The following is a 23,810-nucleotide window of genomic DNA, read 5'->3' as shown; positions in this document are numbered from 1 at the left end:
GAAATCAAAGAGAAATTGTTTTGAGCTGTTCAGTGTATTCAAATTTGGGGACTGTTATTAGGAGGAAATTCACAACCGTTGCACATGCTAGACAAAAATATTTTAAAAACTATCAGTTTTGTTTTTGAAAGGTATATATTTCATATTTTTCTTTTTTATTTAGAAACAATCATTTTACATATCAGTCCCCCATTCCCTCTCCCTCCCATCCTCCCATGCCTCTCCCAGCCCACCCCCCACCTGCTCCCCAAGGACAGTGATGCCTTCCATTGGGGAATCATCAGAGTCTAACACATGATTTTGGGCGGGACTTTGGCCCTCCCCCATGTATCTAGGCCTAGAGAGTGTCCCTCCATGGGGAACAGGCTCCTGAAGTCCATTTGTGCACTAGGGATAAATACTGGTTCCACTGTCAGAGGTCCCATAGATTGCCCAGGCCTCCTAACTGGCACCCACATTCAGGGGTTCTGGATCAGTCCTATGCTGGTTTCTCTGTTTTATGACTGGGGTCCATGAACTCCCCCTTGTTCAGGTCAGCTGGTTCTGTAGGTTTCTCCAGCATGGTCTTGACTCTTTTGCTCATCCCTCCTCCCTCTCTCTACAACAGGATTCCAGGAGTATGACTCAGTGCTTAGGTATGGGTGCCTGCTTCTGCTTCTATCATCCACTGGATGTTTTAAAAGTTGAATTTGTGTAAAAAAACTAAGAAAATACTCTTAACATGAAAAACGTTTTGAATTAATAAAAATGCATTTATGTTGCTGATAGATGAACAAAATTCCTACAGGTAGCTTTGTTGTTGCATTATTAACTCAAGTGAAACTTTCAAAGCTATACACAAAACTCACAATACATAGTCTTATACATTTATTATTTACAAAGCATATCAAGAAATGTGTAATAGAGGTATGTATCATTCAAATGTTTGTCCAGAGAAATAGGTCCAACAGGATGAAAAGAGTTACGGTCATGTTTTATCAAAATAGATGGGGAATATTCCTTTGCAAATCAGTAGCTGCATCCCAGTGACAACGATGTGATGGTTTCTTTTCAACAAGAATCTGAGATTGCCTGGGAGAAGGACATCTATGCATGCCTATGAGGGAATTAATTATCTTGATTACATTAGATGTGACCAGAATTGTTCATTGTGTGTAGTAGATCACCGGCTTGGATTTTGGACTGTATAAATGGAGAAAGGGACCTCAGCAGTTATATGTATTAACCATTCTCTGCTTCATGGTTATGGATGTCATGTGACCAGCTGCTTTAAGCTCCTGTCTCTTTGACTTTGTTGTATGATGGACTGTGCCCTTGAACTGGGAGGCAGAATCAACCTCTTCTTCCTAAAGTTGCCTTTGTCAAAGTATTTTATCACTGTACCAGAGAAAGTAACCAAAAGGGGGTATACTAATTTGTTTGTGTAATGAAACTATATCTAATATAGTGACTGGAATTGGAGTCAATACCTGGTTTAATTTACAATAATCCACGGTTATTCTCCATGATCCAACTACCATCTACATATGCCGAGAGGATGATTTGAATGGTGACATGGTAAGAATCACTACTCTTGTGTCTTCCAAGTCCTTGTTGGTGAAACTCTACACTTATTAATCAAGAAAGATTAACAGTATAGAGTTTGCTAGTGGACTGAGATCCTTTATCAAGGGATCTAGCCTCTTCTTCCTTCACGGGTGTTTTGGGTCTGTAAAATGATGGGAGGATTTCATGACTCTGCTCTTATGATTCTTAGACTTTATTAACATTAATCTTTGCAGTCCTTCCAGGAATAGGATGTGGCTTTTGTTTCACTGTTTATTGAGAAATAGATGGTTATAGTGGCATTTGTTTGAATTTTCATATATCAGTGTACAGGTCAGGGAAGGAATATGACGATTTTTCTAACTGCCCAAGTGTATGTATTTCAATTGTGTAGTCTGAATTTTAGAAAAAGCCACCAGAAGGGTTTGGGTAAAACATTGTGTTCACTGTGAAATGTAGCACAAATTCTAATTGATCTTAATAATAAAAACCCAGAGTCAGATATCAGATAAATGCTAAAAGATCAGAGAGGTAAAGGAGCCAGACACTGGAGAGACCATTTACCTCTCCCGAACCCTCAGAGCAAACTGGGCAAGATTCTGTCTCCACAAATCCTCAGACTGAATGCAATGATCTCTTGTCTCCTCCTGCCTTATATCCCTCTCTCCACCCAGCCATTTCATTCCAGTCTCCACCTCCCTAGTGCTGGGATTAAAGGCATGTGACTCCTTGGTACTGGGATTAAAGGTGTGAGCCACCATTGCCTGGCTGTTTCTCTTTTAGATTAGATCAATCTCTTATAACACAGAGTGGCCTTGAATTCACAGAGATTCGCGTGCCTCTGCCTCCTGAATGTTGGGATTAAAGGTGTGTACCACCATTGCCTCTCCTTTATGGCTAACTAGTGGTTTACCTCTCCACCCTGATCTTCAGGTAAGCTTTATTTGTGAAAGCACAAACCAAGTATCACCACAGTGAAACAGTTCAGAGCTAAAGCACTATTGATCACCTGACATCTATAAGTTACTGACAGAAAGCTACAGATTCTTTTGGGAAGGTTAGGAGAAAGATAAACAGTATAGAATTTGCTTGTGGACTGAGATCCTTTATTAAGGAACCCAGCCTCTTCATTCAAGGTGTCCTGGGTCTGTAAAATTAAGGAAGTAAAGTAGTTCACTGACTCTGCTTAAGATTCTGGCTAGACTTTATTGCTCATTTGACATGGGACCTTTTCAGTTATGCAAATCAAACTATTGATTATGCCTCCTGTATATTTCTCTTTTCAGGATTTCTATAATCAGCTAGTTAATGCCATAGGTTTGTATATATCGCACTGTATTGATTGATGCTTTGGCTCTGTTCTTTATATTAGCTACATTCAGGTTTTGGTGGTGGCTGGGTGTTACACCGGTCCCTGGCACTCAATTATGTTCGTCACATTTACAGTTTGCAAGCCTGGGGCTACAGTTCCTAGTCTGTGGTCTGTCCTACAGAGAAAAGCAATTATAGAACTTGTTGGTGACACTGATGATCGACTTACAAATTATTTTTCACAGTCATGGAGATTCATATTTCTGGAGTTTTCAAGAAGAACAGAGGTGGTCTTAAATGATAAATCCACTCAAAATTATCTTCTCACTACACTTTTGAACCTCTTCCTCTTTATTAAAGTAAGGTAGGTCTAACACTTCTAATTTATTCACTAGGACTCTTTTGGTTCGTGTTTTATCTCACCAAGCTCCACAAGGTACAACATTAAATGAAGAATCTCTCATAGCAAGCTGATAAAAATGGATTTCTCCAGTCTTCCATTTTTATCCTGTACCTTTAGTGTACATTGCTGTATCTGACTCTAGTTACTGGATGAGAGGCATGGGATTTTTTGGGGGGGGTAGATATTGAGGCGATTCAGCACTGTCCCCCCTATATAGCAAATGCCAGAGGGGAGGCCATTATATAATTAACTTTTTAGTACATGAAAGATTAATTTTAAACAGGGATAGAGAGGCCATTCCCACTGGGAGTGGACAGGTCTTTTCCACTGTGGAAGACTCGTCAGAATTTAGAGATTCTTTGTATCCATTTTCACCAGTGTATTTCCACATATTTGCATGGGAAAATTTTGGATCCAATTTCTATCTAGTCAATGGAAAATAAATAATTATTGTTCTCTTTAGTTTCTTAATATTTTTTGTTTCCTAAACCCTGCCTTCAGTGGAGAAATTGGGGATTGGAGTACTTGGTACTCTATGGAGTACCGCATAGAGGTTGGAAATTGTCCCAGTCATTTCTTCCTATGGAATATTTCTCTATTTTCACAGGAGAAGAAAGGGAGGTATTTTATCTGCAGACTTTCTTTCTCCCTGATTCATTTTTTTTGTGCTACCTCCCATTGCTCACCAAAGCCGCTGTAATCACAATTGCTTTATCTCTGATGGATAGACAAGGGTGTGTCTGAAATTAAAAGACCCAGAAATCTGACTGCCATCAAATGTGGTAGAAAGATGGAAGAACTATTGGAACTACTGTCTCACTCCCAACAGTTGTCTCTCTCTACTTTTTTAACTTTCTCTCTCTCTCTCTCTCTCTCTCTCTCTCTCTCTCTCTCTCTCTCTCTCTCTTTCTGTTTTGGTGGGAAGGGTGCCTATGTCTTTCAGGTCAGTAATATAGTGCTCTTAGAGACTAATGCTAGAAATGCCTCTTTTCCCTTAATACCCATTGCATTTGCTACTCTCATTTGTATCACTGTTCCTGGTGGCTACATGGTATCTGCAATGCTCCTCCCTCCTCTATGGTCATGTATCCAGCATCTCCTTACGAATGCTTCACTCTCCATGTTAGTACACTGAACTCGCTCTTTTCTTTTATTAAAAATATTTTATTTATGTATTTATTATGTATACAACATTCTGCTTCCATGTATATCTGCACACCAGAAGAGGGCACAAGATCTCATTACGGATGGCTGTGAGCCACCATGTGGTTGGTTGCTGGGAATTGAACTCAGGACCTCTGGAAGAGCAGTCAGTGCTCTTAACCTCTGAGCCATCTCTCCAGCTCGAACTCTGTCTTTTTATCTTAATGCTATACCACTTTAAATGATATTAATCTTCTTTTCCCACCATCAGATTTCATGAACAAGACTGTAAATCAAATGGATGTGTAAAAGTGGCCCAGGGCAGTGGTTTGCCATGGTCCAGATGTTCATGCAGTCCTTCTTCAACCTCAGTTTTCCTCTCCATTTAGAGTGAAAATGTTAGAGTAATGTGGGAGTTGCAGGCTGTACTTGAGAAAGGTGATTGATAAATCAATTTGATAAAGAAAAACCCTTCAGGGCCCCTGTGCATAATTTTCTAAGAACTTGGTGGTAATCTATCACTACTAGATACATTCATCAAATAAACAGGTGTGTAGATTTTTTCTTTCTCTCTCTTCCTCTCTGTCTTTTTCTTTCAAATGAGGTTAGCTGCTGTCTGGCTTTGCCACCTTTGTCATAGACTGGAAATATCTTCGCTAGGTAATATGAAGATTTTTCAAAAGCTTATAAACACCAAGCCTATATTTCCTCATATATGAGCCCCAAAGGATCACTAAGGTTTCATTTTATCTGATAAATAATCCACATGTTTTATTTCTAAAAGGAAGAAATCAATCAGCTTCACTGACTCCTTGGATTGATTTTCTACCTCACAATTTATCATCATTCTGCTTACTGTACTTAGCTTGGGTATCAACCTGAAATTGAAGTTTAGCATTGAAAATCTCAACCTACAGATTGGAAAACTGACATTAATGAAACGAACAAGTGTATTAAGGATAGAGTTCATATGATTAGTTAAGACCCTTGTAAGTTATTGCTTTGTACACTAAGAAAATACTTTGTTCTGGGTATAGGAGTGCATACCCTGAATTCTAGCATTTGGGAGGCAGAGGCACAAGATTTGCATAAGTTTGCCAGTCTGGTCTATATAGTATATTAAGATAGCCTTGACTGTATGAACGAGACCTTGTGTTCTAAAGTCAAAATAATGTAAGCCAAAAATATCCAATTTTGATCCAGGAACTTTTGCAAGTGATCAATATTTTCATTCATCTTTATCTTGATCATGATGATGACTTCATAGGTTCATCCAAATGTCATAACTTATCAAGCCATACTTCAAATATGCAAAGTTTATTATAATTAAATTATATATTTATATAATATGTATTTATATACTTTATAAAAGCTGTTTTAGAGAGAATTGGAAGTTTTTAATAGCATTTGTTCATTAAGACAAACCAGGGAGTCTAACGACCCTTTCACAGGGGTCCCATATCAGATATCCTGCATATCAGATATTTATATTACAATTCATCACAGTAACAAAATTACAGTTACAAAGTAGCCACGAAATAAATTTGTGATTGTGGGTCACCACAACATGTATTATACGGTCACAGCATTAGGAGGGTTGAGAATTACTGCTCTAAATCATGCAGTATAACAACTGTTAATATGGCATTTACATTTTATTGGGGATTATAAGTAATATAGAAATGATTGAAGACATCTAGGAAGATATGCATGTGTTTCATTCAAATATTATATAAAAGACTTGAGTGTCCTTGGTGTTTGTTTTCTGGGTCATGGAACAGCTCTTCTTTAGATGCTGAGGAACAACCATATGTATAGTTGAAAAGTACTTGACTGTGAACATAAATTGGTTGGCTGGATACAGATTTGTTCCAGGAAGTACTTTCTAAATTGTCCTGTAGAGTATGTGTGTGTGTGTGTGTGTGTGTGTGTGTGTGTGTGTGTGTGTGTGTGTGTGTGTCTGTGTGCTAGTACCAGGCTCAAGTTAGCCTGTATCACCAAAGATGGATATTGAGTGCATATCAAAAGGTAGGAAGCTTACTAGGCCTTCTGAAAACCTGACACATCAACAGCCAACTCTGGAAGCGTGGCGTAGTAAAATCACCCTGGGATTCTTCTATAAAAATCTCTATCATATAGGGAAAAGAAATATGTAAAACAAAAATGGAAACAGAACCCCAAGAGGTGCTCCACTGTGGAAATCATGGTGCAGCAAAAAGGCAGTTGTGGGGCAGAATGGCTTGTTCTTGGGCATTCAAGTTGAATTTCTTGCATTTCTATTTACCAAGTTGTTCTCTGTCAAGGAACAAGTTGTCCTCTGTATTACTTTTATTTCATCATTTAAAAAATCTATTTATTTTTATTTTATGTGTATGGTGTTTTTCCTGCACATATGTATATGTAATTCTTGCATGCCTGGTACCCATAGAGACCAGAAAAGGGTGTTGGATTCCCTAGAACTGGAGTTGTACAGTTGTGAGCCACCATTTGGGTGTTTAGGATTGAACCCAGGACCTCTAGAAGGTTAGCCAGTGGTCTTCACCATTGATCCATCTCATCAGTTCCAGTTTTATCATCTTTTAAGTGAAGACAATATCCATATACACTTGGATATGATGGTTGGGTTGTTGTGAGGATTAAGTAAGTTAAGAAAGCAAAGTTCTTAGAAAACAGGAAGCACTCAAAAACTCCTAGGTGTTATTATTAACTAGAAAGCAAGCTCCATGAAGAGCCTGTTGTTTGTTTTATTCAGTGCTGTATCCAAACACACATCAGTACCTGGTATATAAAAGACATTCAGGATATTTCAAAATGTACCTAGAACCTGACCACTTTTTATTGCTTTTTCTGCTATCATCTGGTCTATAGTATCCACCTTCATTCATTGGAGATATCAAGATAACCTCCTACCTTTCCTAGATGTGTATGTCCTTTATCCCTTGCAACCTGTAAAACTCCTCCATCTTATGTTCAGACAACACCCAAAGTGAACTTGAAAGGGTGTAAGTTATATCATGCTTTTTATCTGTTCAAAGACCTTCCATGACTCCACTTACAGAAATGGGGAATTTTAAAAAATCTATCTTAGTGATCTTCTTGATCTCATTTTTCCATTGCTTTTCTGTTTGCTTATTGTAATCTCATCATCATAATCACCAGATCAGAATCAGCTTGTATTTTCAGTATTCCTACTTGAACATGGTGTTGCATGCTTGTAATTCTTCTAGTACTTGGGAGACTGAGGCAGTAGTATCCCAAGGTCAAGGTCTAACTATTCCACAAAGTACAACTCTGTCTCAAAAAACCAAGAGCTGAACTTTGGAAATCACTTTGGAAGTTATTAAAAAAACAAATCAAAACAAATTAAAAATAGAGCTGTCATAGGACTACCCTTGGACACACTTCTGAAAGACTATGTCAATATACTACAGAGAAACATATGTATCCATGTTTACTGATATATTATTTACAACAGCCAGGAAATAGAAACAACCTAGATGCCCAGCAACATATGAAGATAAAATATGTTAATATACACAATGGAATGTTATTTACCTTAAAAAATAAATCATGCATTTGTGCAAAAATAGATGGAACTTGAAATCATTATGTTAAATGAAATAAGCCAAACTCAGAAAAACAAATGTTGCATAGTTTCTCTCTTATATAGAACCTAGGTTTAAATTTTTATTTATTTAAATATGTGCATTTAAGTATACTTGTGTGTGTGTCATGAAACTACATGGGGAGTTATTATGTATACATAATATTTGAATACGATATTTGATATCTATAGAAACTTTGTTGTAATTTTCTATGTAATAAAACAGACCAATGCTGGAGATACAGCTCAGTATATAGAGGCTGCGTTGCTTGAGGCTGTAAGTTCAGTCCTCAGCACAATAGATAGGCTACAGGATTAGGGGAGAACAGCCTCACATTTTTGGTGTATTCATTGCAAAAAAACCCCTGAAAGGTCTCTCCAGGATATGTTGCATTTTTGTGTGCAAAACTGTATGACATGTCCTATGTGAAAATACTTTTTTAAAAATGAGACTAGAGAGATGGCTCAGTGATTAAAAGCACTGGCAACTCTTCTGGAGGCTCTAGGTTTGATTCCCAGCACCAATAGTGTAGCCCACAATCTGTTATTCAAGTTCCAAGATCCGATGCCTTTCCTGGACTCCAAAGGTACCAAGCGTGTTCATGGTGCAGACATATATTCAGGAAACATATATATATATATATTATATATATATATATATATATATATATATATATGTATATATATATATACATAAAATAAAGTAAATTTTATAAATTAAAAGGGGATAATAAAAGGGAGGGAGAAATCTTAAGGGAGGGGCATAAAACAAGAGTACAAGTGTACATTTGACATGAAAGCAGATGAGGGAAAGGAAGAGAAATAGTGGGCTGTTAGGGGAATGGGGATGATGGAGAAGGTGAAAATAATAATAAAGTATAATGATACATAAGTACCAAGATATGAAAATACTATAGTGAAACCCTTTACTTAATATGGTAATGTAAATGTTAGTTGAAAAGCAAACAAATGAAAAATGTGAAAGGGCTTTGGATATAGCTTAGTGATAGTGTACATGCTAGTATGCTGTTTTTGATCTTCAGCATAAAAAAAAACATACTGTCCCTCATTAGTATCTTCTGACTCTACAAACAATTATTCTGAGATAATGCCATTCTAAGGATGGCTATATTTGGCTTTGATTATACAAGAATGGGAAATGATTTTTTTCACACAATCATTTTGGCAACAAATTATGAAATACCTAAGGTTTTGTAGGGGGAATTTAAAAAATTAACATATAATTACAACATTATTCCCTCTCTCTTCTCCATCTAACTCCTTTCCTATCACCTTTTATTCCCTCTCAAATTCATAGCCTCTTTTTCATTGATTACTGTTGCAATACACACACACACACACACACACACACACACACAGAGAGAGAGAGAGAGAGAGAGAGAGAGAGAGAGAGAGAGAGAGACAGAAAGAAAGAAAGAAAGAAAGAAAGAAAGAAAGAAAGAAAGAAAGGAAGGAAGGAAGGAAGGAAGGAAGGAAGAAAAAAACCTGCTGAGTGTGTTTAGTGTTACTTCTTTGTATTTCAGTTCAGGGCTGACCACTTGGTACTGGATAACCAATCAGGGGAATATCTATGGGAAAGACTAATTCTCTTTCTCAACATCACTTACTTTCCTGTAGTTCTTTGTATAGTGTTGGGGCCTTGTGAGATTTCCCTATTCCATGTTAGCACATCTGTTCATGTTGTTATCGTTCATGTGTTGTTTAGGCAGCCATATTGTTTAAGTATCATGTGTATTAGATCACTCTGGGAGACAAAATCTCACAGCAGACTTCCTGCTCCTCTGGTTCTTACAGTCTTTTCTCCTTAGCAGGAAATATTGACAAAAGCCTTTGGGAGATGAAAACATGGAGGGCTAATAGCATTTGTGTAGTATGACTCTTAGTGGCACTAAACCAAATCTTGCCAGTCTGAGAAGCTGGCTACCGAGGACCATCTCTCTCTGGCAATGACTTCATCTAGGAGAGACTATTCTATTATTTTTATTAAAGTAAAATTTTCCCGAAAGTCTCAAATTGCTGAAAGTCATCTGGGAAACATTTTTTTGTGGGGGGTATGTTGAGAGTGATTGAAGCAAGGGAGAGAAAAAGTAGACTGTCCCCTATAGTAGACTTTTTGTGTGGTCATGTTATTAATCTGTATATACATGAAGTATTATCTTTTTAATAAAATGATTTATTCTCATATTTTATTTTTTCAAGGAGTCAAGAAAAATAAAAATTGATATAATTCTTCCTAATTACTGATCAGGACAGGATGTTCTTCTAACATAAAAAATTTATAGTAGAGAAGTGATAGCAAAATTTAGAAAATCTAAGAGCTATTGTTAATATTGTTGAAGCTTTGGATTATTTAAGTTTGTGAACTTACAGCTCCAAACAAAATGGAATTCATAGATATTTGCTCAGGGATAATTTATATTCTGAAAAGGAAAGGAACTAAAAACTAGGAAGGTTCTAGTGTTCCCATACAAGACACAATGAGATTTAGTGGGGAAAAGTTCTCTGCTTTTACAAAACACAAGTTCTATAGCACGCCAGTCCAGGAGCAGTACTAAAGTACTCGAGTACTCTAATCTTGTTTCTAGCCCAAATCATAGCACAGGGAGGAGGAGCAAGAGGCAACTGTTATCTAGGAGTAGAAAGAAGAAAGCAAGTAAGGGTCAGCACTTCCTAAATTCAGTTAAAGCTATGTTTTAGAGGTGCAGAAAATGTCTTCAGATAGACCTCTCGGTGGTGATACCATTACACAAATGCAGCCTCGCACCATCTGATCCATGCAATCTATCAGGATGAGTGAGGTCTGTGCTGTGTGACACTACATTCTCTCTTCATTGGCACTGGTGTCTCTAGTGAAGTGTGCTTCTGGGTGTCTCAGTGGCTTCTCTCCCTTTGTCCATATCTCATAGAGCTTAAGCAGCCTTTTGGATGGAATTTTGATGCAGAACTCATGAGATCTGAGATTTAATTATTTCCACCACTTTCAGTAGCATGTTCCAAGATTGTTAGACTCTTGACAGTGTATTTTTCAAATTTTCCACAAATTGGACTGTTGTCTTCTTACACACCTGACAAACATTAAAATAATGTGCTTTAAATGATTCATTTGTTTTACTATAATTCAGATTGAGAGTGAGCAATCAATCAGAGTGGCTCACTGTAGCATTTTGGAATCAGGGAGAAATTGGAAACCTGTATTGTACCAACCCTTCATTCTAATATGCTTGAATGAAAACAAAATAATTAAAGGGAAGAATCATTCTACCCTATCTAATTCCCATTTCACCTCAGTGAGTTCAATGAGAGCCTCCAAAACCAATCAAGTTGATAGTTGTACTCTCTCCTTTGCAACTTAGTAAGAGTCAGTACTCATTGCACATGCTGGCATTCATTTTAACAAAGACCAAAGGCCTACTAGAAGACAAGTGTGGGGCTAGGTGCTCTGTACACAATGGTGACAAGAAACAGATGTGACTCCTGCTTTCTTGGAGGCTGTGATCTCATGGGTGAAACTGGCATTAATTAAATAATTGCATAAATGAATATATAATTATAAACTGACATAAATACACTGAAGGAAAGGCACAGTTTGAAGAAAGTATATACAATAATAGCATATTACTTTCTCTGTTACTTTGATAAATTACTTAGCAAAAGCAACGGAAGGGAGAAATAGGTTTTGTTGGCTCACATTTCAAGGGTACAGTGTATTATGGCAAGAAGTCCTTGTGGGGTAGCTGGTCCCATTGAATCCACAGTCGGGAGTCAGAGAGTGTTCAGTTTATGTTCTCCTTTATTCAATCCAGGACCTCAGCCTATGCAATGGTAAAACTCACATTTCAGATGGGCCATCTGAGCTCAATTATTAATGAACCCAATTTAGATAATGCCTTACAGACACTCCCAGAGACTCATTTCCATGGTGATTCTAAAACCTTGTGAAATTGATGATTGAAATTAACCAGCCCAACTAGGGAATTAACGAAGGCCTCCACAGAGAAATACTATTTAAGCCAAGATTTGTTGGGCCCATAAGACATAAAGGAATTCTCAGAAAGACTTGTAGTGTAAGAAAGAATAGCAGGTACAGGGTGCTGTGGAGGGTTAGAAACAAGGCCTGGGCAATTGGAGTGCACAAGGCAAAGAAGAGACGAGAGATTTGGTTCTAGTCTGACAAGGGTATGATGTGTGATCTTCATGCTGTGAAATAAACTCAAGAATGATGGGGGGATGTCCTCCTCTATATATGTTTCTCTTATTGGTTGATGAATAAAATCTTGTTGGCCAATGGAAGCAGGAAGATAGGTGGGACTGGGAGACGAAGGGAATTCTGGGAAAGGTAGGTGGAGAGAGACTGTGATCAGACGCCATGTAGACCGCAAAGGAGTAAAAGGTCCGGGCATTCTCCAGTAAGCCAAGACCAGGTGAAAATACATAGATTAGTAGCTATGTGTGAATAATTAAGATAGAGCTAGTCAGTAAGAAGCCCTAGCCATTCAGCCAACAGTTTAATAATTAATATAGCATTTGTGTGTTTATTTGGGGCTCAAGGGCTGCGGGACCTGGCGGGACAAGCATCTCAAGCAACAAGGGTGTTCCTTAAAGGGAACAGCACTGACTTTGAAGCATGACAATTTTCTTTGTGGGTAGAGAGTGCTATCTTGCATAGGCAAGGTTGCAGGCCCTGACCCACTAAAGGCCCCTTTGTTATTTATGACAACCAAAAAGTTCCTAAATTCCCAAGTACTCTCAAATAATAGAAGTTGAATGCAAAACCACAATGACCAAATAATATAGTTATGTCTTAGAAGCAAGAGCATTCAATAAGAAATTGTTTAAGTGGAAGAAGATAGTGACTCAGCTGTGGTGAAAAAATAAAAGCTTCCTCAGAGACTTTTCTTGATGACAGGTGGTGACTCAGACCTGTAATCTCAGCACTGGAGAAGTGGCAGAAGAACCTTGAGTTCTAAGCCAACCTGAGCTACCTTGACAAAATAATAACAGAAAATGCCAGTTCTATGGAAAGAAATGGGAGTGCAGGGAGTAATTGGACAAGTTCTCAGCAAATATTATTAGTAAAGTTTTAATATCTTTGTAATGGCAACTACTTATTTAGCACTTCATGTGAGCAGGTTGGGTGGTTTGTGCTTTATATATGTTACGTTCTTAGGCATTATAACTTAGTATGAAGTATATAAAGTATCATCATACAACAGATGAATAAATGTAACATTAGAGATTAGTGTGTTCCTATTGTCTTCTAGTGGATCAATTGTGTATCCAACAGACTTAGTTGACCCTAGAATCCATGCTCTTAATAATTATGCACTGCATTTAACTAATTCTGAAGACCAACATAATGAAAGGAGAGAAATAATGCAAACAAATTGTCCATTGAGCACCACACGCACACTGGCACATGCTGCCCTTCCCAACAAATAAATGTAACAAAGAATTTAAACATTCTGAGTCCTTGGGAATAAGAGGGAGAGAATCAGAAGACAGTGAATGAAGAGAGATGGAAGGTTGCTGAAAACAAACTTGTTCTGCTAGATTTTCCCCAAGGAGGTATGGTGGTATAAGCCCTTGGGAAGCTGAAGCAGGAAGGTCATGAGTTTGAGGCAAGCTTAGACTACACAGAGAGAGCCTATCTCAAAAAATAACACAAAGCTAAGACAAAAATAAAATAAGAATAAAAGGACATATATGAAAATGTCACAATAAAACCCATTGCTTTACATTTAAAAATTAATTTACAAAGCAGACTAGAACTAAGAGCACCTACTTGGCATGAGCCAAGTATATTCATTCCCAGGTACTGCATGAGCAATCCCTGCTAGAATACTTTCTTACTGGAATTTCACTGTCTAGAATCATTTCTTTCTGGAATTTCACTACAAGTAAGGTTTCAGATGGATGACTATAGAAGTGTAACCAATAAGCACAATCAGTGATCTGCAACCAGACTCCCTCGCTTTCTCCTCCCCACTCTTTGACTTTTCATGCCTTCCCGGGAGTTGAACCTGGGGCCTGGGCACATGAGCTGAATGCTCTACTATTGAGCTGCATTCCTAGCCCTTGAACTCTAGCATGAAGGGCACCTCTTGGATCACTGGTGGAACATGAAAGAGTTCTCTGTGGAAAGCTTGTGGGGGCATTCATTTATCTGCATGCTTCATAAAAAATCTTCAAAAATTTGATGTTTTCTACAAAATGAATGTAATAAGTGATATTAACATAGCATCATCATCACCCACTATCCTTTGTACACATGGGGGTATAGAATAGGAATGCTCTCTCTCACCTGGGGCAATGAGGTAGGAAGTAAAGGAAGGCATTATTCTGAAAGGGGATAGATCAGGCTTTGTAAGAGCCCCTCCCCCACCTGTCCCCCGTCCCCTGGGCAACTTGTTTTCTAGACATACTATTTTGACCAGCAGCAGGAGAGGCAGCAAGAGCAGCTGCAAGCACTTGGGGATTTGTTAGTAACTTAAATCTCAGGTCTACCTTAGCTGTAACTCAGTCAGAAAATCTAGGGTAGAACTCAGCACAGCTAGCAGCCAGCAGCCAGCAGCTAACATGCTGTGTTTTAACAAGTTCTCCAGGGAATTCTGCTGGGTGCTCACTTTTGAGAACCCATTAGCAAAGAGGAGGGGCCATTTTAGGTCAGGAAAATGGTGTGGGTGTGAGAACTTTCTATGAGGTGAAGATAGGGGTTGCCTTTGTGGACAGGTAAAGATCCATAGAAGTCAGAGTAAGTGGCATGGATAAAGGAGCCTTGAAAATGATCAGAGTCAAAAACACCAATGACAGTTTATGCTGGAGAGGATATGGAGAAAGGGGAACACTCCTCCACTGCTGGTGGGAGTGCTAATTTGTATAGCCACTTTGGAAATCAGTATGGCAGTTCCTCAGGAAAATGGGAATCAGTCTACCACAAGATTCAGCAATTCCTTTCTTAGGAATATACCCAAAAGATGTACATTCATACAAGGACATCTGTTTAACTATGTTCATAACAGCATTATTTGTAATAGCCAGAACCTGGAAGCAACTTTGATGCCCCTCAACTGAAGAGTGGATAGAGAAAATGTGGTACATTTACACAATGGAGTACTACTCAGAGGAAAAAATAACGGAAGCTTGAAATTCTCAAGCAAATGGATGGAACTAGAAGAAATCAGCCTGAGTGAGAGCCTTCGTCCAGTAGCTGATGGAAATAGAAGCAGACACCCAAAGCTAAACACTGAGCTGAACTCTTGGAATTCAGTTGCAGAGAGGGAGGTGATGAGCAAAGGGATCAAGACCAGGCCAGAGAAACCCACAGAAACAGCTGATCTGAACAAGGGGGAGCTCATGGACTCCAGACTGATAGCTGGGAAGCCAGCATAGGAAAGACCCAGAGCCTCTGAACATGGGTGTCAGTTAGGAGGCCTGGTCAATCTATGGGGCCTCTGGTAGTGGATCAGTATTTGTCCCTAGTATATGAATAGACTTTGTGAGCCCATTCCACATAAAGAGATATTCTCTCAGCCTAGACATCAGGAGGGCCTAGGCCCTGCTCCAAATGATATGACAGACTTTGAAGATTCCCCCATGGAAGGCCTCACCCTCCTTGGGGTGCAGAAAGGACATGGGATAGGGGGTCGGTGGGGGGCAGAGGAGGAGGGGAGGGAGAGGAAACTGGGATTGAAATGTAAAAGAAGCTTGTTTCTAATTTAAATAAAAAGAGAAAATGATTAGAGTGCTACTGGGGACTTAGGACTTTTTTTCCAGCAATAGGTGACATGGTGGTATTTAAGGAAGATGGTGACATGGGTATTGTGATATTGGCTTAGAAGATATTATTCTTATCTTAGCTATTGTTTCTTTTCCCTTCTGAAACCATGTACACACAAACAGCAAAAATGGACTCAACTGGTTACATTTATAATATGTACATATGTATAAATACATATTTATCTGTGCAACCATAATAATCAAAGAAAAAGAGGCTATCAGTTTGAGAGGGGGTGCATGGGACAGATTGGGTGGGGAGACCTCGGAGGAGCTTGGGGGAAGAAAGGTAAGGGGAAAGTGATGTAGTTCTGTTTTAATTAAAAATGCATAAAATTTTAAGGAAGAAATGTGTAGGGATTTGTATTATCAGTACCGGGGGTCCTTTCCTAATCCCCATATCTTCTTCAGCTTTAATCAATTTTAAGGGTGCCTTACTAATGGTGAATTTCAGATTTCTGCAGATCATTCTACATTATAAGCTGTATAGAGACTTCCTTTTCGGAGAGAAGAATGAAACACTTTTGTATGTGAATGGAAGGAGAAGGGAGTGCATGAGTGAGCCCATTTGATTGGAGGCAGACCACTTAATAAGAGCTCTATTTCAGCTCTTGGGTCTAAGGGCACAAGGTCTAGACACCTCAGATGGTATTGGCAGAGTCCTCTAATGATCCAGGGTATCCCCATGGTAAGAGACAGGGAATACATACGTATTCTGTTTTTGGTTTTTGGTTTTTTTTGTGACCAGTATTCAATCATATAGGCTTCCACCCTCATGAACTGACCTAATTCTCATTTCTAAACACCTGGTTCAGTAAGTTTCTATCCTCTTCATACTACTAACTATGACTCTGGTTATTAAAGTCTTTCATGAGTTGGGAGTGAGAACAAATATTGTAGTCCCATGGAGAAGTGATGCTGGTGGCTGTTGTTCTCTTCACTGCCACTGGGGAGTGGCAAAGGACTCATGCAGAAAGCTGAAGCTCTGGGGCACTTCTAGTTCATACTTTGTGAACCACTTCATCCTTGCGTATGAATGACTTCAGCAGTTCAGGACAAAGCTTTGCTGTAAGATTAGAGTAGATCTGATGCAACTGAGATGGGGCATCCCAAAGCCATTACACACAGATGCCTAGATCATGCTCCTCTGAAATCTGTGTAGCCCTGGAAGCCATCTAGCAGGTACAGCAAAAGAATGAATAACATTTCAAGGGAGGAGAGTAGGTCAAATCCTGAACACAGGTTCCCAGAGTTTCTTTCCTCAGAAGCCCTACTTGGCAAATACGCTGCCCCCTCTTCATGGCTGCCTTGGCAGCTTCTGTGGGCCAATTAGGCTCCTCCCACACTAGCAGAGAGAGAGACAAAGAGGGAGTTGGTGAACACAGCCAAACAGCCTACAAATTACAGTCACTTACAACCAGAGGTTATCTGACATGTACAGAAGAGGAAGTACAAGGACACGACAGGCCACTATGTGGTATATGAATCCAGCCAGCAATGTGGCAAATTAGACTGGAACAAAGACAAATGACTTCTAGAATGAGTCAGCTCTGTAACTATGATAGTAACAAGCAATAGTATTAGTATTGAATATTTTCTGAACATTTATCAGAGGCCAGGCACTGTATTTAGAGATGTTTGTGTGGGCTGATCATCTCATTTAATCTTAGGAGATGGAAACTATTGATATTCCTTTTGTGAAGAAGTAGGTTCAGGAAGGTTAAGGATTTTATCAAGAGCTATGAAGCCAGAAAACAAAAACCAGGGCTTAAAAAGGTGTCTGTTTAATTGCAGAGTGTGAGCTATTAATGGCTTTGCTGTAGTTCGTTATAACAAAAAGGACCTGCAATTGTTCTATGGGTAGAACCTGTGTGGGATGTATAGATAACTACATAAAGGCCAGGTAACAGAGGGCCTTGAAGGTCTGTCTGAGGGGTTGTAGTTCTAGAGCTACTGAAGAGACAAATGCAAGGACATTATTTTCAGCATTAGGAAAAATATACTCTTATATTTTTGGTTGTGAGCCTAGTCTTTAACAGCTGAGCCATCTCTCCAGCCCATGGAAGGCCTCGTCCTCCCTGGGGAGCAGAAGGGGGATGGGATAGGGGGTCGGTGGGAGCATGGGAGGAGGGGAGGGAGAAGGAACTGGGACTGACATTTAAAACAAGCTTGTTTCTAATCTAAATAAAAAAAATACTGCCAATAAAATGCGCTCAAATGGGGGAGTCAGGCACCTCTGGATATGTAATTTACAGGACCTAGAACAAAATGAAAAAACTAGAGCCTCTTTGAAAAATATTGAGACTTTCATGGTGATACAGAGAACTTTAACCCCCGTGAGGTTACCACAGAGAACTTGCCCATGTAGCCAGAGACAGGAAGCCAATGAAGAAGGTGTGGAGAACTGGGAGGTGGGAATGGAGCAAGTTCTGGGGATGGGACACTGGAAGATGCTACAAAGAAGAGTATATAAACCAGAATCAACATGATTTTGTGAATGTCCCTGTGTCACTTCCCATGCACAGTGATTTCTCTGAGGTCAGCTCTGCTTGATCAAATGGAGGGACTTAGAAGAGGTACTGCTTTGAGAAGCATATGTTTGTTTTGCAAACTTGCCTGCTTCCTCCTGCACACTTGGTATTCAGATGATTGTGAATGCGGTTACACTACCCTGAAAGTGCTTTGCCGTAAAGTCCTTTCTTTCATCCAAGGAGAGAGATTTATTTAAAGATAGTTCCTTGGTGCCAGAGATGGAGACTCTTTCTTTGAACTAGAAGGGGAACTCCTACATGGGCTTCATTTAGAGAACACAGCATTGACTTCTTTCTGCCTGCAGGTCTAAGAATCTGTGTGGATGCTGTCAATTATTTCCACTAAAAGAGAGTAGGCTGGCATAGCAGATGATTGATGTTGATTTATCTTATCCAGAGATTCTCTGATTCTGTTCTCCCTTATCTCCCCACTGGGGCACAAGGGCACCCTAAATTGTCTTTGAATAGGTTCAAAGCAGATACCCTTGTTTTCTCTTTAGGTTACTCTGAGGATAGGATAATTTGAACTCATGGGAATCAGGAAGTTTCTATACATCCTGGCAGATGTATTTGCCAACCAGCATTATTGCAACTTCTTATATAAGGACTAGAATACCCAAGTCTACCAACCACGACCCAACCATCTGTGCAGGAAAGATATTTAAAGAGAGAAGACATTCACCAGATAGCCTCTCTATACTCTGTATTTGTCTTATATTTATGAAGTATTCTACCCTACTCCAATTGGCAACTTAAGAAAAAAATGGGCCCCTTACTCCATCCATGGTGAAAATTATCAAAAATGAGCCTATAATTTAGTCTCCTGGTGAGGGGAGCTAGGATTAAGCATAAATGAGGGGATGAATACTGCTGTGGTTTACATGAGAAATGTCCCCCAGAGGCTCATTTTTTTTTAACGCTTGGTTCCCAGTTGGTGATACTGTTTGCGGAGGTTATGGATACCTTAGGACTGGAGGAAGTATGACACTGTGGGTAGGGTAGGCTTTGAGGGCTTATACCCTTGCTTCACTTCCTGTTATAGCTCCCTGTATCCTATGTGGAGTTGACATCCTCCTCTGGACATTTGGTGCTTTGCCTTCCTCAATGTTATGAAATTTAACTTCTCCCCCTCTGGAACCATAAATCAAAATAAATTCTTCTACAAGATGCTTTGGATTATAATATCTTATCACAGCAACCGAAAGTAACTCATGCAGGTACTTTAGGTGATGTGACACTGGCCCGCATTTTCCCTCACGCCTAAACTATGGGTCTTTGGTATGCCACAGACCTCAGAATATTTTATACTTCCAAATGAGAGATGAAAGGTTGGTAGAGCATGATGTAGGAGTCACATCCTTTTGTATATTATATTTTGTTTTTTTAAGTGAAGAAAAATCAATTTATTTGAGTTAGAATTTTTTCTTTTTTATCATTCATTTATTTAGCTCATAAATAAAGTCATGCACAATTATGATACAGGATACAGTATGTTCACAATGGCATGGCTAAATTAAACCAATTAATATGTTATATCACACATATTCATCATTTTTGTTTTGAGAACACTTAAAGTATACTATCTCACAACTTTTAAAATATAGCATATTGTTATCAACCATATTTATCATGCTCTCAGTAGACCTCAAGACTTCACAGAGTCCATGCCTCTTGTCCAACTGCAGTTTTATATCCTTAAACCAATCGTTTCCCCATTGTTAAAAGACCCACATTGAAGCCTAATAGCCAAAATTCTGCTCTCTGTTCCCATAAGTTAATCATTTCTAGGTTACATATAAAATTGAATTTGTGTGATATTTGTCTTCCAGTGTGTCACATTTTTTTGGCAAGCATATAACTTTACTACTTACTAAAGATGAAATCAAATTTGCATGCACAGGTGACCACTCACTGAAACACCTTGGATTCATCACATATTTGAGTTTCAATTAGCATATATATATATATATATATATATATATATATATATAGAGAGAGAGAGAGAGAGAGAGAGAGAGAGAGAGCAATAATGGCAATATGTTATGCATCAATAGCAGCAACAGATTTTCCAGGTTCTGCAGTCATTTGAACAAAATTGTAGAGACATCCAGCACACTCCATTTAAAAAAACAAAAAACAAACAAAACAAAAACAAACAAACAAACAACAACAACAAAAAAAAGTAAAAAACAAAATACCAGAAAACAGCGCAGTTCTGTTGCTCTTGTGGTACTTGGCACCATTTTTTTTAAATTAGCTTCTCAGTCATCATCTGGGAGGAAACCATTCTGAGCAACATCATTAAAAACAGCTCTGATAAAGCATGGTCACTGCTATGTATCATAAAGCAGGTCCACATATGAGTGAGTACATATCATGTTTGTCTTTTTGTGATTGTGTTATCTTGCTCAGAATAGTTTCTTCGAATTCCATCCATTTTCCTGCAAATTTCAAGATTCCATTGTTTTTTTTTTTTCTGCTGAGTAGTACTCCATTGAGTAAATGTACCACATTTTCTCTATCCATTCTTTGGTTGAGGGGCATCTAGGCTGCTTCCAGTTTCTGGCTATTACAAATAATGCTACTACGAACATGGTTGAACAGATGCCCTTGTTATATGAATGTGCTTCTTTTGGGTATGTGCCTAGGAGTGGAACTGCTGGATAAAGTACTGTTTACATTGTATTTATTTTTATTTGTGCCATGAGATGTGTGGAGGTAAGAGGCCAACATATAGGAATAAGTTCTCTCCTACCACCATATGAGGAACCTGAGTTCAGTTCTAGGGATCAAACTCAGTTCATTAGGTTTTGTGGCAGGTGCTTTTTTCCCCACTGATCCATTTTTCTGGCTGTGCATTTTATATATTAGAAGCAGAGAAAGTCACTCTTGGAGACAGAAAGTTTTCCATTTACCAATTATTAACTATGCAACCTTTGACCATTTACTTCTCAAAACTCATTTGCTGTATATAGTAATAATTACTCAATAAACAATTGTGATGACTAAATGAGTCAACGCTTGGTTGATTTTTGTGTCATGTATTTTTGAGACAGGGTTTTGCTAACTAGTCCAAGCTATGCTGGAACTAGATATGTACAGGTTGTCCTTGAACTCACAATCCTCTTGCCTCAGCTCCCTAAGTGCTGGTATTAAAGGTGCCTGGTACCATGCCTGACTTTGAATGAATTAATGCCCATAAAATACTCTAATAGTGTCAAGCATATCAAATGGCTCATAAATATGATATTAATCATAATCTCAAACATCATGAGGAAAGCCAAAGTCAGTGGGTAAGGGTGTTGGGCTGAGTGACCATGTTCAGCTGGAAGTCTGTGCTTCCAGCTTTTCTGGGGAACTATCACTTTTGGAGTCTATAGTGTTGCATTCTTTAGTCTATGTAAGGGCCTGGATTCTTTGCATGTTACCTTGTTCTATATGGCCCTAGGGTCAGTGTACTGGAGTCAGGCCTCAAGGAGGAGTGGCTCTTTTGCTACAACCCAGAAGAAAGTGCCTCTGTGTTTGGGCCAGACCGCACCACCAGGATCCCTCTTTGTTAGCTTGGGAGACTTTCCCACTGAGAACAGGAGTTCCTGTCACCTGTCATGTTTGTGTTAGTGCTAGCTTATGGCACAACTTCTGATGCCATAGGAGGGTGGAGTCACAAGTGTCTTCAGTGCAGTCTCCTCCTTACGGGGGCTTGCCTTCTAGATATCTAATACTTTCATGAAATTTCAGGCTACTTAGGGATGCTCAGGATGATCACCCTGAATCCTTCGCAGCCTAGGCAACTCTGCCAGCCACCAGTGTTTCCTAAACACTGCTTTTTGTCTTCACAACTTGCCTGCTCAGGGGTCCAATCCTAATCATTTGCTACTCTGCAGGGCGGTGGATGCAATAATGTGCATTTTTGACCGATGTTAATTGGATTGTTCGTGCCAAATTTTATTCCCAATTCAAGAAGGACTTCAGGTCCTTCTGAAGAGGGAATAGAGTGTGAACTCAGCAATACAAGGGAGAGGGGCTTCACACCTGGAGTCTACATGTTTGAGCCATTTTTGCTCTATATTAAATATTATGTATTTTTCTGTCAGCTCCACTTCATGCTATCAGCCACACCTTCCTACACTTTTCTGTACAACTTCCCAGTAAGGAAGCTTTGTCCTTGGTGGATTTATGTCCTTTTGTCCTTTGTCCAGTGTGGATTTATGTTCAGGTGACATTTCATCTGGGGGCTTTCTTATCATGGGACATGGTCCTGTGCTATCACCAGCGCACAGAGCGACGTCTGCTACAGTAGCCCCTTTAAGCCATGTTACAGCAGGCACCTTTAAGGCTTCTCAACTCTAGCCCTGGTGAAATTGGGCTTTACTACTGGAAAAGGAAAAGGTATTCTAGGTATTTGGGGAACAGGCTCTGGAGTCATACTGCTGGGTCAAAATCTGGCTGCTTTTAGGCACATTATTTCATCCTTTCTGCCTCAGCTTCTTCATGTGTGAAATGGGCTTAAGAGTTGTACCTCTCTCTCAGAGTTGCCATGAGAATAATAAATGACCTAGAATAGTGCATGAGTTCATTTTACATTACTGAAATGAAATACTAGAGTTAAGTACTTACAAAAACAAAACGTTTATTCAGTTCCAAACTTTGGAAATTTAGGGTCTGAAATTAGGCCGCTTCATGTATTTGGCCTTTGATGAGTCCCCATTGTCCTATGACATCATGTTGGAAGTACATGCCAAGAGGAGAGATGCCATGACAAGACAGGAACCTAGAATTACACACCAGTCTTGCTTTTTACTGCATGCGTCAGAAGAGAACTAACAGGACTTCATGAGAACCACATGGATTATTTTCAAGAATGGGGCTCCAATAACCTAATCACTTTGCACTATGCTCAATCTCTTAAAGGTCCCACTACCTCTCTTATTGTCACATGGCTCTAACACATTAACCATTGATGGACAAACCACAACCAAATCATCGCAGTAGCTGTTACATAAATGTTTAAATAAATGCCCAACCACAGATACGTGCCTGTGAGAGGACCAGCTAGACAGTTACCAGCTTGCATCAAGGGAGAATGAAATTAGTATTGAAGCTAGCATTAGATTGTCTTAATTCTCTATGGAAGGGTGTTCAGTTCTTCTCAATGTGACTTGGGGAAAGAGCAGGTGAAGTCTGAGACTGCTGTAGAGAAAGGGATTCGCTAGATTCTGTGTGCATGGAAGAATGGCTCCTCTGCTGGGATTTGGCTGCTTTTGAGAAACCTTTCCCCAGGGAAGCATCTCCCCATCTTCTTAGGTTTAGAAGTACCTAATATCTAAGGTTGATTTTGTTGTTTCTAGGATAGAGGGACATCCATTGGCAGTGTTTGAGCAAATCAGAATGTGAGGGAAGCAGATCAGCAGAATGTGCATAGATTTTTTTTTATGATGGAAAGGTTACAGGCATCACAATGACTGCAACTTAGAGTCAT

Source organism: Cricetulus griseus, chromosome X, assembly GCF_003668045.3.
Source record: "Cricetulus griseus strain 17A/GY chromosome X, alternate assembly CriGri-PICRH-1.0, whole genome shotgun sequence".
In the NCBI taxonomy this organism is placed as follows: Eukaryota; Metazoa; Chordata; class Mammalia; order Rodentia; family Cricetidae; genus Cricetulus; species Cricetulus griseus.
The sequence above is the reverse complement of the archived record's forward strand: the minus strand, read 5'-3'. Positions refer to the sequence as shown.